Source organism: Rhinichthys klamathensis, unplaced genomic scaffold, assembly GCF_029890125.1.
Source record: "Rhinichthys klamathensis goyatoka isolate OS25496 unplaced genomic scaffold, OSU_Roscu_1.1 h1tg000210l_1, whole genome shotgun sequence".
In the NCBI taxonomy this organism is placed as follows: Eukaryota; Metazoa; Chordata; class Actinopteri; order Cypriniformes; family Leuciscidae; genus Rhinichthys; species Rhinichthys klamathensis.
This window is the reverse complement of record NW_026606735.1, coordinates 2514134-2531494: the sequence shown is the minus strand read 5'-3', so window position 1 is coordinate 2531494 and position 17361 is coordinate 2514134. Positions and strand designations below refer to the sequence as shown.

General features: G+C 37.8%; 1 protein-coding gene across 1 annotated transcript in view; it reads right to left on the bottom strand.

Moving 5' to 3' along the window:
• zdhhc8b (zinc finger DHHC-type palmitoyltransferase 8b) overlaps positions 1 to 17361 on the bottom strand; it is a 136187-nt gene that overhangs the window by 41968 nt on the left and 76858 nt on the right. The gene's annotated exons all lie outside the window — the stretch shown is intronic.

Here is a 17361-nt window from a genome sequence, read left to right as displayed (position 1 = left end):
ATATATCTATGACACTCATCTATCTATCTACTTTAAACTAAATTAAACTTCAAACTAAATTAAACTTTAAACTTCAAACTAATTTAAACTAATTTAAACTTCAAACTAATTTAAACTTTAAACTCATAAACTCGTACACTTATAAACTCATGAATTCATACACTTATGAACTCATAAATTAATAAACTCTGAACTCTTTCTCATTTAAACTTATAAACTATAACCTCATACACTTATAAACTCATGAAATCATACACTTATGAACTCATAAATTAATAAACTCTGAACTCTTACTCATTTAAACTTATAAACTCTAAACTCATAAATTCATACACTTATAAACTCATGAACTTATAAATGCATTAATTCATACACGTATGAACTCTCATGAATTCATACACTTATGAACTTTTAAACTCATAAATAGTTCACCATAGCAAACACCCAGAACACCCTAGCAACTGCATAGCAACCACCCAGAACACCCTAGAAACCAACTGAAATACCTTAGAACACCCTAGCAACACCATAGCAACCACCCACAATACCTTAGAACACCCTAGCAACCACAAAATATACCTTAGAACACCCTAGCAACCACCCAGAACACCCTAGCAACCACCCAAAATAACTTAAAACACCCTAGCAACCACCCAAAATACCTTAGAACACCCTAGCAACCACCCAAAATAACTTAGAACACCCTAGCAACCACCCAAAATACCTTAGAACACCCTAGCAACACCATAGCAACCACCCAAAATACCTTAGAACACCCTAGCAACCACCCAAAATACCTTAGAACACCCTAGCAACACCCTAGCAACCACAAAAAATACCTTAGAACACCCTAGCAACACCCTAGCAACCACCCGAAATACCTCAGAACATCCTAGCAACACCCTAGCAACCACCCAAAATACCTTAGAACACCATAGCAACACCATAGCAACCACCCAGAACACCCTAGCAACCACCCAGAACACCCTAGCAACCACCAAAAATACCTTAGAACACCCTAGCAACCACCCAGAACACCCTAGCAACCACCCAAAATACCTTAGAACACCCTAGCAACACCTTAGCAACCACCCAAAATACCTTAGAACACCCTAGCAACACCATAGCAACCACCCAAAATACCTTAGAACACCCTAACAACACCCTAGCAACCACCCAAAATACCTTAAAACACCATAGCAACCACCTAAAATACCCTAGAACACCCTAGCAACCACATAGAACACCCTAGCAACCACCCACAATACCTTAGAACACCCTAGCATCTCCATAGCAACCACCCAAAATACCTTAGAGCACCCTAGCAACACCCTAGCAACCACCCAAAATACCTTAGAACACCCTAGCAACCACCCAGAACACCCTAGCAACCACCAAAAATGCCTTAGAACACCCTAGCAACACCCTAGCAACCACCCAAAATACCTCAGAACACCCTAGCAACCACCCAGAAAACCCTAGCAACCACCCAAAATGCCTTAGAAAACCCTAGCAACACCCTAGAAACCACCCAAAATACATATGAACACCCTAGCAACCACCCAAAATACCTTAGAACACCCTAGCAACACCCTAGCAACCACCCAAAATACCTTAGAACACCCTAGCAACACCATAGCAACCACCCAAAATACCTTAGAACACCCTAACAACACCCTAGCAACCACCCAAAATACCTTAAAACATCCTAGCAACACCATAGCAACCGCCTAAAATACTCTAGAACACCCTAGCAATCACCCAGAACACCCTAGCAACCACTCAAAATACCTTAGAAACCACCTAGCAACCACCCACAACACCTTAGCAACCCACTAGAAACACCCTAGCAACATTTAATTACTTGAAACTATACTTTAACCTTTAAACTACTTTGAACTTTAAACTATTTAAAACTTTAAACTATTTTAAACTACTTTAAACTAATTTAAACTTCAAACTACTTTAAAATTCAAACTTATTTAAACTTTAAACTACTTTAACTTTCAAACTAATTTAAACTTCAAACTACTTTAAAATTCAAACTAATTTAAACTTTAAATTAATTTAAACTACTTTAAACTTTAAACTAAGTTAAACTATAAACTACTTTAAACTAATTTAAACTTCAAACTAATTTAAACTTTAAACTAATTTAAACTTCAAACTACTTTATAACTTCTTCAAACTTTGCGGTCCAAACTTTCACAAGCCAACTTAAAGTTTGTCTCGACGAACTTTTTCTAGTTATTATTATTATTCTTTTTCTGAGACTAAAATTTACAACTCTATCTCCTCCTAGAGCTTTAACTCCACATACTCCAAACTCGGCACGGACACTCAAACTGTTCTGACTCGGTGTGCTATATCTTTTCTAACTGATCGGACTTACGGTTTTCCTAAAAACTACGATCAAACTCGGAAAAAACTCCCATTGACTTTACATTGCGGAATCTTCAGATTTTCAAACTCCCCAACTGTCAAAAATTCAAATGTAAATCCCTTGAAACCCTAGACTGAATCAAACTGCCATTCTATATACTATATGAGCCAATGAGACTCATTCAAACTAATAAACTCATCTATCTCTGACACTTATCCATCTATCTATCTATCTACTTTAAACTAAATTAAACTTCAAACTAAATTAAACTTTAAACTTCAAACTAATTTAAACTTCAAACTTATTTAAACTTTAAACTTCAAACTTATTTAAACTTTAAACTAATTTAAACTTTAAACTCAAACTCGTACACTTATAAACTCATACACTTATAAACTCATGAATTCATACACTTATGAACTCAAACTCATAAATTAATAAACTCTGAACTCTTACTCATTTAAACTTATAAACTCTAAACTCATAAATTCATACACTAATAAACTCATGAACTTATAAATGCATTAATTCATACACGTATGAACTCTCATGAATTCATACACTTATGAACTTTTAAACTCATAAATAGTTCACCATAGCAAACACCCAGAACACTCTAGCAACTGCATAGCAACCACCCAGAACACCCTAGAAACCGACTGAAATACCTTAGAACACCCTAGCAACACCATAGCAACCACCCACAATACCTTAGAACACCCTAGCAACCACATAATATACCTTAGAACACCCTAGCAACCACCCAGAACACCCTAGCAACCACCCAAAATACCTTAGAACACCCTAGCAACCACCCAAAATGCCTTATAACACCCTAGCAACACCCTAGCAACCACCCAAAATACCTTAGAACACCCTAGCAACACCATAGCAACCACCCAAAATACCTTAGAACACCCTAGCAACACCCTAGCAACCACCAAAAATACCTTATAACACCCTAGCAACACCCTAGCAACCACCCGAAATACCTCAGAACATCCTAGCAACACCCTAGCAACCACCCAAAATACCTTAGAACACCATAGCAACACCATAGCAACCACCCAGAACACCCTAGCAACCACCCAAAATACCTTAGAACACCCTAGCAACCACCCAGAACACCATAGCAACCACCAAAAATACCTTAGAACACCCTAGCAACACCCTAGCAACCACCCAAAATACCTTAGAACACCCTAGCAACACCCTAGCAACCACCCAAAATACCTTAGAACACCCTAGCAACCACCCAAAATGCCTTATAACACCCTAGCAACACCCTAGCAACCACCCAAAATACCTTAGAACACCCTAGCAACCACCCAAAATAACTTAGAACACCCTAGCAACACCATAGCAACCACCCAAAATACCTTAGAACACCCTAGCAACACCCTAGCAACCACCAAAAATACCTTAGAACACCCTAGCAACACCCTAGCAACCACCCAAAATACCTCAGAACATCCTAGCAACACCCTAGCAACCACCCAAAATACCTTAGAACACCATAGCAACACCATAGCAACCACCCAGAACACCCTAGCAACCACCCAAAATACCTTAGAACACCCTAGCAACCACCCAGAACACCCTAGCAACCACTCAAAATACCTTAGAAACCACCTAGCAACCACCCACAACACCTTAGCAACCCACTAGAAACACCCTAGCAACATTTAATTACTTGAAACTATACTTTAACCTTTAAACTACTTTGAACTTTAAACTATTTAAAACTTTAAACTACTTTAAACTACTTTAAACTAATTTAAACTTCAAACTACTTTAAAATTCAAACTTATTTAAACTTTAAACTACTTTAACTTTCAAACTAATTTAAACTTCAAACTACTTTAAAATTCAAACTAATTTAAACTTTAAATTAATTTAAACTACTTTAAACTTTAAACTAAGTTAAACTATAAACTACTTTAAACTAATTTAAACTTCAAACTAATTTAAACTTTAAACTAATTTAAACTTCAAACTACTTTATACTTCTTCAAACTTTGCGGTCCAAACTTTCACAAGCCAACTTAAAGTTTGTCTCGACGAACTTTTTCTAGTTATTATTCTTTTTCTGAGACTAAAATTTACAACTCTATCTCCTCCTAGAGCTTTAACTCCACATACTCCAAACTCGGCACGGACACTCAAACTGTTCTGACTCGGTGTGCTATATCTTTTCTAACTGATCGGACTTACGGTTTTCCTAAAAACTACGATCAAACTCGGAAAAAACTCCCATTGACTTTACATTGCGGAATCTTCAGATTTTCAAACTCCCCAACTGTCAAAAATTCAAATGTAAATCCCTTGAAACCCTAGACTGAATCAAACTGCCATTCTATATACTATATGAGCCAATGAGACTCATTCAAACTAATAAACTCATCTATCTATGACACTTATCAATCTATCTATCTATCTACTTTAAACTAAATTAAACTTCAAACTAAATTAAACTTTAAACTTCAAACTAATTTAAACTTCAAACTTATTTAAACTTTAAACTTCAAACTTATTTAAACTTTAAACTTCAAACTAATTTAAACTTTAAACTCATAAACTCATACACTTATAAACTCATGAATTCATACACTTATGAACTCAAACTCATAAATTAATAAACTCTGAACTCTTACCCATTTAAACTTATAAACTCTAAACTCATAAATTCATACACTTATAAACTCATGAACTTATAAATGCATTAATTCATACACGTATGAACTCTCATGAATTCATACACTTATGAACTTTTAAACTCATAAATAGTTCACCATAGCAAACACCCAGAACACTCTAGCAACTGCATAGCAACCACCCAGAACACCCTAGAAACCAACTGAAATATCTTAGAACACCCTAGCAACACCATAGCAACCACCCACAATACCTTAGAACACCCTAGCAACCACATAATATACCTTAGAAACACCCTAGCAACCACCCAGAACACCCTAGCAACCACCCAAAATACCTTAGAACACCCTAGCAACCACCCAAAATGCCTTATAACACCCTAGCAACACCCTAGCAACCACCCAAAATACCTTAGAACACCCTAGCAACACCATAGCAACCACCCAAAATACCTTGGAACACCCTAGCAACCACCAAAAATACCTTAGAACACCCTAGCAACACCCCAGCAACCACCCGAAATACCTCAGAACATCCTAGCAACACCCTAGCAACCACCCAAAATACCTTAGAACACCATAGCAACCACCCAGAACACCCTAGCAACCACCCAAAATACCTTAGAACACCCTAGCAACCACCCAGAACACCCTAGCAACCACCAAAAATACCTTAGAACACCCTAGCAACACCCTAGCAACCACCCAAAATACCTTAGAACACCCTAGCAACCACCCAAAATACCTTAGAACACCCTAGCAACACCCTAGCAACCACCCAAAATACCTTAGAACACCCTAGCAACCACCCAAAATAACTTAGAACACCCTAGCAACACCCTAGCAACCACCAAAAATACCTTAGAACACCCTAGCAACACCCTAGCAACCACCCAAAATACCTCAGAACATCCTAGCAACACCCTAGCAACCACCCAAAATACCTCAGAACATCCTAGCAACACCCTAGCAACCACCCAAAATACCTTAGAACACCATAGCAACACCATAGCAACCACCCAGAACACCCTAGCAACCACCCAAAAATACCTTAGAACACCCTAGCAACCACCCAGAACACCCTAGCAACCACCAAAAATACCTTAGAACACCCTAGCAACCACCCAAAATACCTTAGAATACCATAGCAACACCATAGCAACCACCCAAAATACCTTAGAACACCCTAACAACACCCTAGCAACCACCCAAAATGCCTTAAAACACCCTAGCAACACCATAGCAACCACCTAAAATACCCTAGAACACCCTAGCAACCACCCAGAACACCCTAGCAACCACTCAAAATACCTTAGAAACCACCTAGCAACCACCCACAACACCTTAGCAACCCACTAGAAACACCCTAGCAACATTTAATTACTTGAAACTATACTTTAACCTTTAAACTACTTTGAACTTTAAACTATTTAAAACTTTAAACTACTTTAAACTACTTTAAACTAATTTAAACTTCAAACTACTTTAAAATTCAAACTTATTTAAACTTTAAACTACTTTAACTTTCAAACTAATTTAAACTTCAAACTACTTTAAAATTCAAACTAATTTAAACTTTAAATTAATTTAAACTACTTTAAACTTTAAACTAAGTTAAACTATAAACTACTTTAAACTAATTTAAACTTCAAACTAATTTAAACTTTAAACTAATTTAAACTTCAAACTAATTTATACTTCTTCAAACTTTGCGGTCCAAACTTTCACAAGCCAACTTAAAGTTTGTCTCGACGAACTTTTTCTAGTTATTATTATTATTCTTTTTCTGAGACTAAAATTTACAACTCTATCTCCTCCTAGAGCTTTAACTCCACATACTCCAAACTCGGCACGGACACTCAAACTGTTCTGACTTAGTGTGCTATATCTTTTCTAACTGATCGGACTTACGGTTTTCCTAAAAACTACGATCAAACTCGGAAAAAACTCCCATTGACTTAACATTGCGGAATCTTCAGATTTTCAAACTCCCCAACTGTCAAAAATTCAAATGTAAATCCCTTGAAACCCTAGACTGAATCAAACTGCCATTCTATACACTATATGAGCCATTCAGACTCATTCAAACTAATAAACTCATCCATCTATGACACTTATCCATCTATCTATCTATCTACTTTAAACTAAATGAAACTTCAAACTAAATTACACTTTAAACTTCAAACTAATTTAAACTTCAAACTAATTTAAACTTTAAACTCATAAACTCGTACACTTATAAACTCATGAATTCATACACTTATGAACTCATAAATTAATAAACTCTGAACTCTTACTCATTTAAACTTATAAACTATAACCTCATACACTTATAAACTCATGAAATCATACACTTATGAACTCAAACTCATAAATTAATAAACTCTGAACTCTTACTCATTTAAACTCTAAACTCATAAAATCATACACTTATAAACTCATGAACTTATAAATTCATTAATTCATACACTTATGAACTCTCATGAATTCATACACTTATGAACTTTCATGAATTCATAAACTTATGAACTCTCATGAATTCATACACTTATGAACTTTTAAACTCATAAATAGTTCACCATAGCAAACACCCAGAACACCCTAGCAACTGCATAACAACCACCCAGAACACCCTAGAAACCAACCGAAATACCTTAAAACACCATAGCAACCACCCAAAATACCTTAGAACACCCTAGCAACACCCTAGCAACCACCCAAAATGCCTTAGAACACCCTAGCAACACCCCAAAATACCTTAGAACACCCTAGTAACCACCCAGAACACTCTAGCAACCACCCAAAATACCTTAGAACACCCTAGCAACACCCTTGCAACTCCCCAAAATACCTTAGAACACCCTAGCAACACCCTAGCAACCACCCAAAATACCTTAGAACACCCTAGTAACCACCCAGAACACTCTAGCAACCACCCAAAATACCTTAGAACACCCTAGCAACACCCTTGCAACTCCCCAAAATACCTTAGAACACCCTAGCAACACCCTAGCAACCACCCAAAATACCGTAGAACACCCTAGCAACCACCCAGAAAACCCTAGCAACCACCCAAAACAACTTAGAACACCCTAGCAACCACACAAAATATCTTAGAACACCCTAGCAACCACCCAGAACACCCTAGCAACCACCCAAAATACAAAAGAACACCCTAGCAACACCCTAGCAACTCCCCAAAATACCTTAGAACACCCTAGCAACCACCTAAAATACCCTAGAACACCCTAGCAACCACCTAGAACACCCTAGCAACCACCCAAAATACCTTAGAACACCCTAGCAACCACCCAAAATACTTTAGCAACCACCCAGAACACCCTAGCAACCAACCAAAATACCGTAGCAACCCCCTAGCAACCATCCTTAACACCCTAGCAACCACCCAAAATACCTTAGAACACCCTAGCAACCACCCAGAACACCATAGCAACCACCCAAAACACCTTAGAACACCCTAGCAACCACCTAGCAACCACACAAAATACCTTAGAACACCCTAGCAACCACCCAGAACACCCTAGCAACTCCCCAAAATACATTAGAACACCCTAGCAACACCATAGCAACCACCCAAAATACCTTAGAACACCCTAGTAACCACCCAGAACACCCTAGCAACCACCCAAAATTCCTTAGCAACCCCTTAGCAACCACCCAGAACACCATAGCAACCAACCAAAATACCTGAGCAACCCCCTAGCAACCATCCTTAACACCCTAGCAACCACCCAAAATACCTTAGAACACCCTAGCAACACCCTAGCAACCACCCAAAATACCTTAGAACACCCTAGCAACCACCCAGAACACCCTAGCAACCACCAAAAATACCTTAGAACACCCTAGCAACCACCCAGAACACCCTAGCAACCGCTCAAAATACCTTAGAACACCCTAGCAACACCATAGCAACCACCTAAAATACCTTTGAACACCCTAGCAACCACCCAAAATACCTTAAACACCCTAGCAACACCATAGCAACCACCCAAAATACCTTAAACACCCTAGCAACACCATAGCAACCACCCAAAATACCTTAAACACCCTAGCAACACCATAGCAACCACCCAAAATACCTTAGAACACCCTAGCAACCACCCAAAATACCTTAGAACACCCTAGCAACACCATAGTAACCACCCAAAATGCCTTAGAACACCTTAGCAACACCATAGCAACCACCCAAAATACCTCAGAACACCCTAGCAACACAATAGCAACCACCTAAAATACCTTAGAACACCCTAGCAACCACCAAAAATACCTTAGAGCACCCTAGCAACACCCTAGCAACCACCCAAAATACCCTAGAACACCCTAGCAACCACCAAAAATACCTTAGAACACCCTAGCAACCACCAGAAATACCTTAGAACACCCTAGCAACCACCCAAAATACCTTAACAACCCCTTAGCAACCACCCAGAACACCCTAGCAACCACCCAAAATACCTTAGCAACCCCCTAGCAACCATCCTTAACACCCTAGCAACCACCCAAAATACCTTAGCAACCACCTAGCAACCACCCAGAACACCCTAGCAACCACTCAAAATACCTTAGCAACCACCTAGCAACCACCCACAACACCTTAGCAACCCACTAGAAACACCCTAGCAACATTTAATTACTTGAAACTATACTTTAACCTTTAAACTACTTTCAAACTTTAAACTATTTAAAACTTTAAACTACTTTAAAATAATTTAAACTTCAAACTACTTTAAAATTCAAATTTATTTAAACTTTAAAATAATTTAAACTTTAAACTACTTTAAACTTTAAACTAAGTTAAACTTTAAACTACTTTAAACTATAAACTACTTTAAACTACTTTAAATTACTTTAAACTAAGTTAAACTATAAACTACTTCAAACTAATTTCAACTTTAAACTAATTTAAACTTCAAACTACTTTAAACTTCTTCAAACTTTGCGGTCCAAACTTTCACAAGCCAACTTAAAGTTTGTCTCGACGAACTTTGTCTAGTTATTAAGTTGGCTTGTGAGAGCCAACTTACTGATATTGTACTTAAACTTATTATTATTAAGTTGGCTTGGAGACTCATTCAAACTAATAAACTCATCTATCTATGACACTTATCCATCTATCTATCTACTTTAAACTAAATTAAACTTCAAACTAAATTAAACTTTAAACTTCAAACTAATTTAAACTTCAAACTTATTTAAACTTTAAACTTCAAACTTATTTAAACTTTAAACTTCAAACTAATTTAAACTTTAAACTCATAAACTCGTACACTTATAAACTCATACACTTATAAACTCATGAATTCATACACTTATGAACTCAAACTCATAAATTAATAAACTCTGAACTCTTACTCATTTAAACTTATAAACTCTAAACTCATAAATTCATACACTTATAAACTCAATGAACTTATAAATGCATTAATTCATACACGTATGAACTCTCATGAATTCATACACTTATGAACTTTTAAACTCATAAATAGTTCACCATAGAAAACACCCAGAACACCCTAGCAACTGCATAGCAACCACCCAGAACACCCTAGAAACCAACTGAAATACCTTAGAACACCCTAGCAACACCATAGCAACCACCCACAATACCTTAGAACACCCAAGCAACCACAAAATATACCTTAGAACACCCTAGCAACCACCCAGAACACCCTAGCAACCACCCAAAATACCTTAGAACACCCTAGCAACCACCCAAAATGCCTTATAACACCCTAGCAACCACCCAAAATACCTTAGAACACCCTAGCAACCACCCAAAATGCCTTATAACACCCTAGCAACACCCTAGCAACCACCCAAAATACCTTAGAACACCCTAGCAACCACCCAAAATAACTTAGAACACCCTAGCAACCACCCAAAATACCTTAGAACACCCTAGCAACACCATAGCAACCACCCAAAATACCTTAGAACACCCTAGCAACACCCTAGCAACCACAAAAAATACCTTAGAACACCCTAGCAACACCCTAACAACCACCCGAAATACCTCAGAACATCCTAGCAACACCCTAGCAACCACCCAAAATACCTTAGAACACCATAGCAACACCATAGCAACCACCCAGAACACCCTAGCAACCACCCAGAACACCCTAGCAACCACCAAAAATACCTTAGAACACCCTAGCAACCACCCAGAACACCCTAGCAACCACCCAAAATACCTTAGAACACCCTAGCAACACCATAGCAACCACCAAAATACCTTAGAACACCCTAGCAACACCCTAGCAACCACCCAAAATACCTTAAAACACCATAGCAACACCATAGCAACCACCTAAAATACCCTAGAACACCCTAGCAACCACATAGAACACCCTAGCAACCACCCAAAATACCTTAGAACACCCTAGCAACCACCCAAAATACCTTAGAACACCCTAGCAACCACCCACAATACCTTAGAACACCCTAGCATCACCATAGCAACCACCCAAAATACCTCAGAACACCCTAACACCCTAGCAACCACCCAAAATACCTTAAAACACCATAGCAACACCATAGCAACCACCTAAAATACCCTAGAACACCCTAGCAACCACATAGAACACCCTAGCAACCACCCAAAATACTTTAGAACACCCTAGCAACACCCTAGCAACCACCTAAAATACCCTAGAACACCCTAGCAACCACCTAGAACACCCTAGCAACCACCCAAAATACCTTAGAACACCCTAGCAACACCCTAGCAACCACCCAAAATACCTCAGAACACCCTAGCAACCACCCACAATACCTTAGAACACCCTAGCATCACCATAGCAACCACCCAAAATACCTTAGAACACCCTAGCAACACCCTAGCAACCACCCAAAATACCTTAGAACACCCTAGCAACCACCCAGAACACCCTAGCAACCACCCAAAATGCCTTGGAACACCCTAGCAACACCCTAGCAACCACCCAAAATACCTCAGAACACCCTAGCAACCACCAAAAATACCTAAGAACACCCTAGCAACACCATAGCAACCACCTAAAATACAGTAGAACACCCTAACAACACCCTAGCAACCACCCAGAACACCCTAGCAACCACTCAAAATACCTTAGCAACCACCTAAGAACCACCCACAACACCTTAGCAACCCACTAGAAACACCCTAGCAACATTTAATTACTTGAAACTATACTTTAACCTTTAAACCTTTAAACTACTTTGAACTTTAAACTATTTGAAACTTAAAAATACTTTAAACTACTTTAAACTACTTTAAACTATTTAAAACTTTAAACTACTTTAAACTAAGTTAAACTAATTTAAACTTCAAAATACTTTAAAATTCAAACTTATTTAAACTTTAAACTACTTTAACTTTCACACTAATTTAAACTTCAAACTACTTTAACTTTTAACTAATTTAAACTTTAAACTACTTCAAACTTTCTGTCCAAACTTTCACAAGCCAACTTAAAGTTTGTCTCGACGAACTTTTTCTAGTTAAGTTGGCTTGTGAGAGCCAACTTACTGAAATCCTATTTAAACTTATTATTATTATTATTCTTTTTCTGAGACTAAAATTTGTGACTCTAACTCCTCCTAGAGCTTTAACTCTACATACTCCAAACTCGGCACGGACACTCAGACTGTTCTGACTTAGTGTGCTATATCTTTTCTAACTGATCGGACTTACGGTTTTCCTAAAAACTACGATCAAACTCGGAAAAAACTCCCATTGACTTTACATTGCGGAATCTTCAGATTTTCAAACTCCCCAACTGTCAAAAATTCAAATGTAAATCCCTTGAAACCCTAGACTGAATCAAACTGCCATTCTATATACTATATGAGCCAATGAGACATTCAAATGCTCCTCATTCAAACTCATAAACTCATATATCTATGACACTCATCTATCTATCTACTTTAAACTAAATTAAACTTCAAACTAAATTAAACTTTAAACTTCAAACTAATTTAAATAGACTGAATCAAACTGCCATTCTATATACTATATGAGCCAATGAGACATTCAAATGCTCCTCATTCAAACTCATAAACTCATATATCTATGACACTCATCTATCTATCTACTTTAAACTAAATTAAACTTCAAACTAAATTAAACTTTAAACTTCAAACTAATTTAAACTAATTTAAACTTCAAACTAATTTAAACTTTAAACTCATAAACTCGTACACTTATAAACTCATGAATTCATACACTTATGAACTCATAAATTAATAAACTCTGAACTCTTTCTCATTTAAACTTATAAACTATAACCTCATACACTTATAAACTCATGAAATCATACACTTATGAACTCAAACTCATAAATTAATAAACTCTGAACTCTTACTCATTTAAACTTATAAACTCTAAACTCATAAATTCATACACTTATAAACTCATGAACTTATAAATTCATTCATTCATACACTTATGAACTCTCATGAATTCATACACTTATGAACTTTTAAACTCATAAATAGTTCACCATAGCAAACACCCAGAACACCCTAGCAACTGCATAGCAACCACCCAGAACACCCTAGAAACCAACCGAAATACCTTAGAACATCCTAGCAACACCATAGCAACCACCCAAAATACCTTAGAACACCCTAGCAACACCCTAGCAACCACCCAAAATACCTTAGAACACCCTAGCAACACCATAGCAACCACCTAAAATACCTTAGAACATCCTAACAACACCCTAGCAACCACCCAGAACACCCTAGCAACCACCTAAAATACCTTAGAACACCCTAGCAACCACCTAAAATACCTTAGAACACCCTAGCAACCACCCAAAATACCCTAGAACACCCTAGCAACACCCTAGCAACCACCAAAAATACCTTAGAACACCCTAGCAACCACCAAAAATACCTTAGAACACCCTAGCAACCACCCAAAATACCTTAGAACACTCTAGCAACACCCTAGCAACCACCCAAAATACCTTAGAACACCCTAGCAACCACCCAGAACACCCTAGCAACCACCCAGAACACCCTAGCAACCGCTAAAAATACCTTAGAACACCCTAGCAACACCATAGCAACCTCCTAAAATACCTTAGAACACCCTAGCAACCACCCAAAATACCTTAGAACACCCTAGCAACACCCTAGCAACCACCCAAAATACCTTAGAACACCCTAGCAACCACCCAGAACACCCTAGCAACCACCAAAAATACCTTAGAACACCCTAGCAACCACCCAGAAAACCCTAGCAACCGCTCAAAATACCTTAGAACACCCTAGCAACACCATAGCAACCACCTAAAATACCTTAGAACACCCTAGCAACCACCCAAAATACCTTAGAACACCCTAGCAACCACCCAAAATACCTTAGAACACTCTAGCAACACCCTAGCAACCACCAAAAATACCTTAGAACACCCTAGCAACCACCAAAAATACCTTAGAACACCCTAGCAACCACCCAAAATACCTTAGAACACCCTAGCAACACCCTAGCAACCACCCAAAATACCTTAGAACACCCTAGCAACCACCCAAAACACCCTAGCAACCACCAAAAATACCTTAGAACACCCTAGCAACCACCCAGAACACCCTAGCAACCACCCAAAATACCTTAGAACACCCTAGCAACACCCTAGCAACCACCTAAAATACCTTAGAACACCCTAGCAACCACCCAAAATACCTTAGAACACCCTAGCAACCACCCAAAATACCCTAGAACACCCTAGCAACACCCTAGCAACCACCCAAAATACCTTAGAACACCCTAGCAACCACCAAAAATACCTTAGAACACCCTAGCAACCACCCAAAATACATTAGAACACCCTAGCAACACCATAGCAACCACCCAAAATACCTTAGAACACCCTAGCAACACCCTAGCAACCACCTTAACACCCTAGCAACCACCCAAAATACCTTAGCAACCACCTAGCAACCACCCAGAACACCCTAGCAACCACTCAAAATACATTAGCAACCACCCACAACACCTTAGCAACCCACTACAAACACCCTAGCAACATTTAATTACTTGAAACTATACTTTAACCTTTAAACTACTTTGAACTTTAAACTATTTAAAACTTTAAACTACTTTAAACTACTTTAAACTAAGTTAAACTTTAAACTACTTTAAACTATAAACTACTTTAAACTTTAAACTACTTTAAACCATAAACTACTTTAAACTACTTTAAACTTTAAACTACTTTAAACTAAGTTAAACTATAAACTACTTTAAACTAATTTAAACTTCAAACTAATTTAAACTTTAAACTAATTTAAACTTCAAACTACTTTAAACTTCTTCAAACTTTGCGGTCCAAACTTTCACAAGCCAACTTAAAGTTTGTCTCGACGAACTTTTTCTAGTTATTATTATTCTTCTTACTCAAAATTTACAACTGCTACTCCTCCTAGAGCTTTAACTCCACATACTCCAAACTCGGCACGGACACTCAAACTGTTCTGACTCGGTATGCTATATCTTTTCTAACTGATCGGACTTACGGTTTTCCTAAAAATGACGATCAAAGTCGGAAAAAACTCCCATTGACTTTACATTGCGGAATCTTCAGATTTTCAAACTCCCCAACTGTCAAAAATTCAAATGTAAATCCCTTGAAACCCTAGACTGAATCAAACTGCCATTCTATACACTATATGAGCCAATGAGACTCATTCAAACTAATAAACTCATCTATCTATGACACTTATCCATCTATCTATCTACTTTAAACTAAATTAAACTTCAAACTAAATTAAACTTTAAACTTCAAACTAATTTAAACTTCAAACTTATTTAAACTTTAAACTTCAAACTAATTTAAACTTTAAACTCATAAACTCGTACACTTATAAACTCATACACTTATAAACTCATACACTTATAAACTCATGAATTCATACACTTATGAACTCAAACTCATAAATTAATAAACTCTGAACTCTTACTCATTTAAACTTAAATAAATGCATTAATTCATACACGTATGAACTCTCATGAATTCATACACTTATGAACTTTTAAACTCATAAATAGTTCACCATAGCAAACACCCAGAACACTCTAGCAACTGCATAGCAACCACCCAGAACACCCTAGAAACCAACTGAAATACCTTAGAACACCCTAGCAACACCATAGCAACCACCCAAAATACCTTAGAACACCCTAGCAACCACCTAAAATACCTTAGAACACCCTAGCAACCACCCAAAATACCTTAGAACACCCTAGCAACACCCTAGCAACCACACAAAATACCTTAGAACACCCTAGCAACCACCTAAAATACCTTAGAACACCCTAGCAACTGCATAGCAACCACCCAGAACACCCTAGAAACCAACTGAAATACCTTAGAACACCCTAGCAACACCATAGCAACCACCCAAAATACCTTAGAACACCCTAGCAACCACCTAAAATACCTTAGAACACCATAGCAACCACCCAAAATACCTTAGAACACCCTAGCAACACCCTAGCAACCACACAAAATACCTTAGAACACCCTAGCAACCACCTAAAATACCTTAGAACACTCTAGCAACTGCATAGCAACCACCCAGAACACCCTAGAAACCAACTGAAATACCTTAGAACACCCTAGCAACACCATAGCAACCACCCAAAATACCTTAGAACACCCTAGCAACCACCTAAAATACCTTAGAACACCATAGCAACCACCCAAAATACCTTAGAACACCCTAGCAACACCCTAGCAACCACCCAAAATACCTTAGAACACCCTAGCAACCACCTAAAATACCTTAGAACACCCTAGCAACCACCCAAAATACCTTAGAACACCCTAGCAACACCCTAGCAACCACACAAAATACCTTAGAACACCCTAGCAACCACCCAAAATACATAAGAACACCCTAGCAACACCCCAAAATACCTTAGAACACCCTAGCAACACCCTAGCAACCACCCAAAATACCTTAGCAACCCCTTAGCAACCACCCAGAACACCCTAGCAACCAACCAAAATACCTTAGCAACCCCCTAGCAACCATCCTTAACACCCTAGCAACCACCCAAAATACCTTAGCAACCGCCTAGCAACCACCCAGAACACCCTAGCAACCACTCAAAATACCTTAGCAACCACCCACAACACCTTAGCAACCCATTAGAAACACCCTAGCAACATTTAATTACTTCAAACTATACTTTAACCTTTAAAATACTTTGAACTTTAAACTATTTAAAACATTAAACTACTTTAAACTACTTTAACTTTCAAACTAATTTAAACTTCAAACTACTTTAAAATTCAAACTAATTTAAAC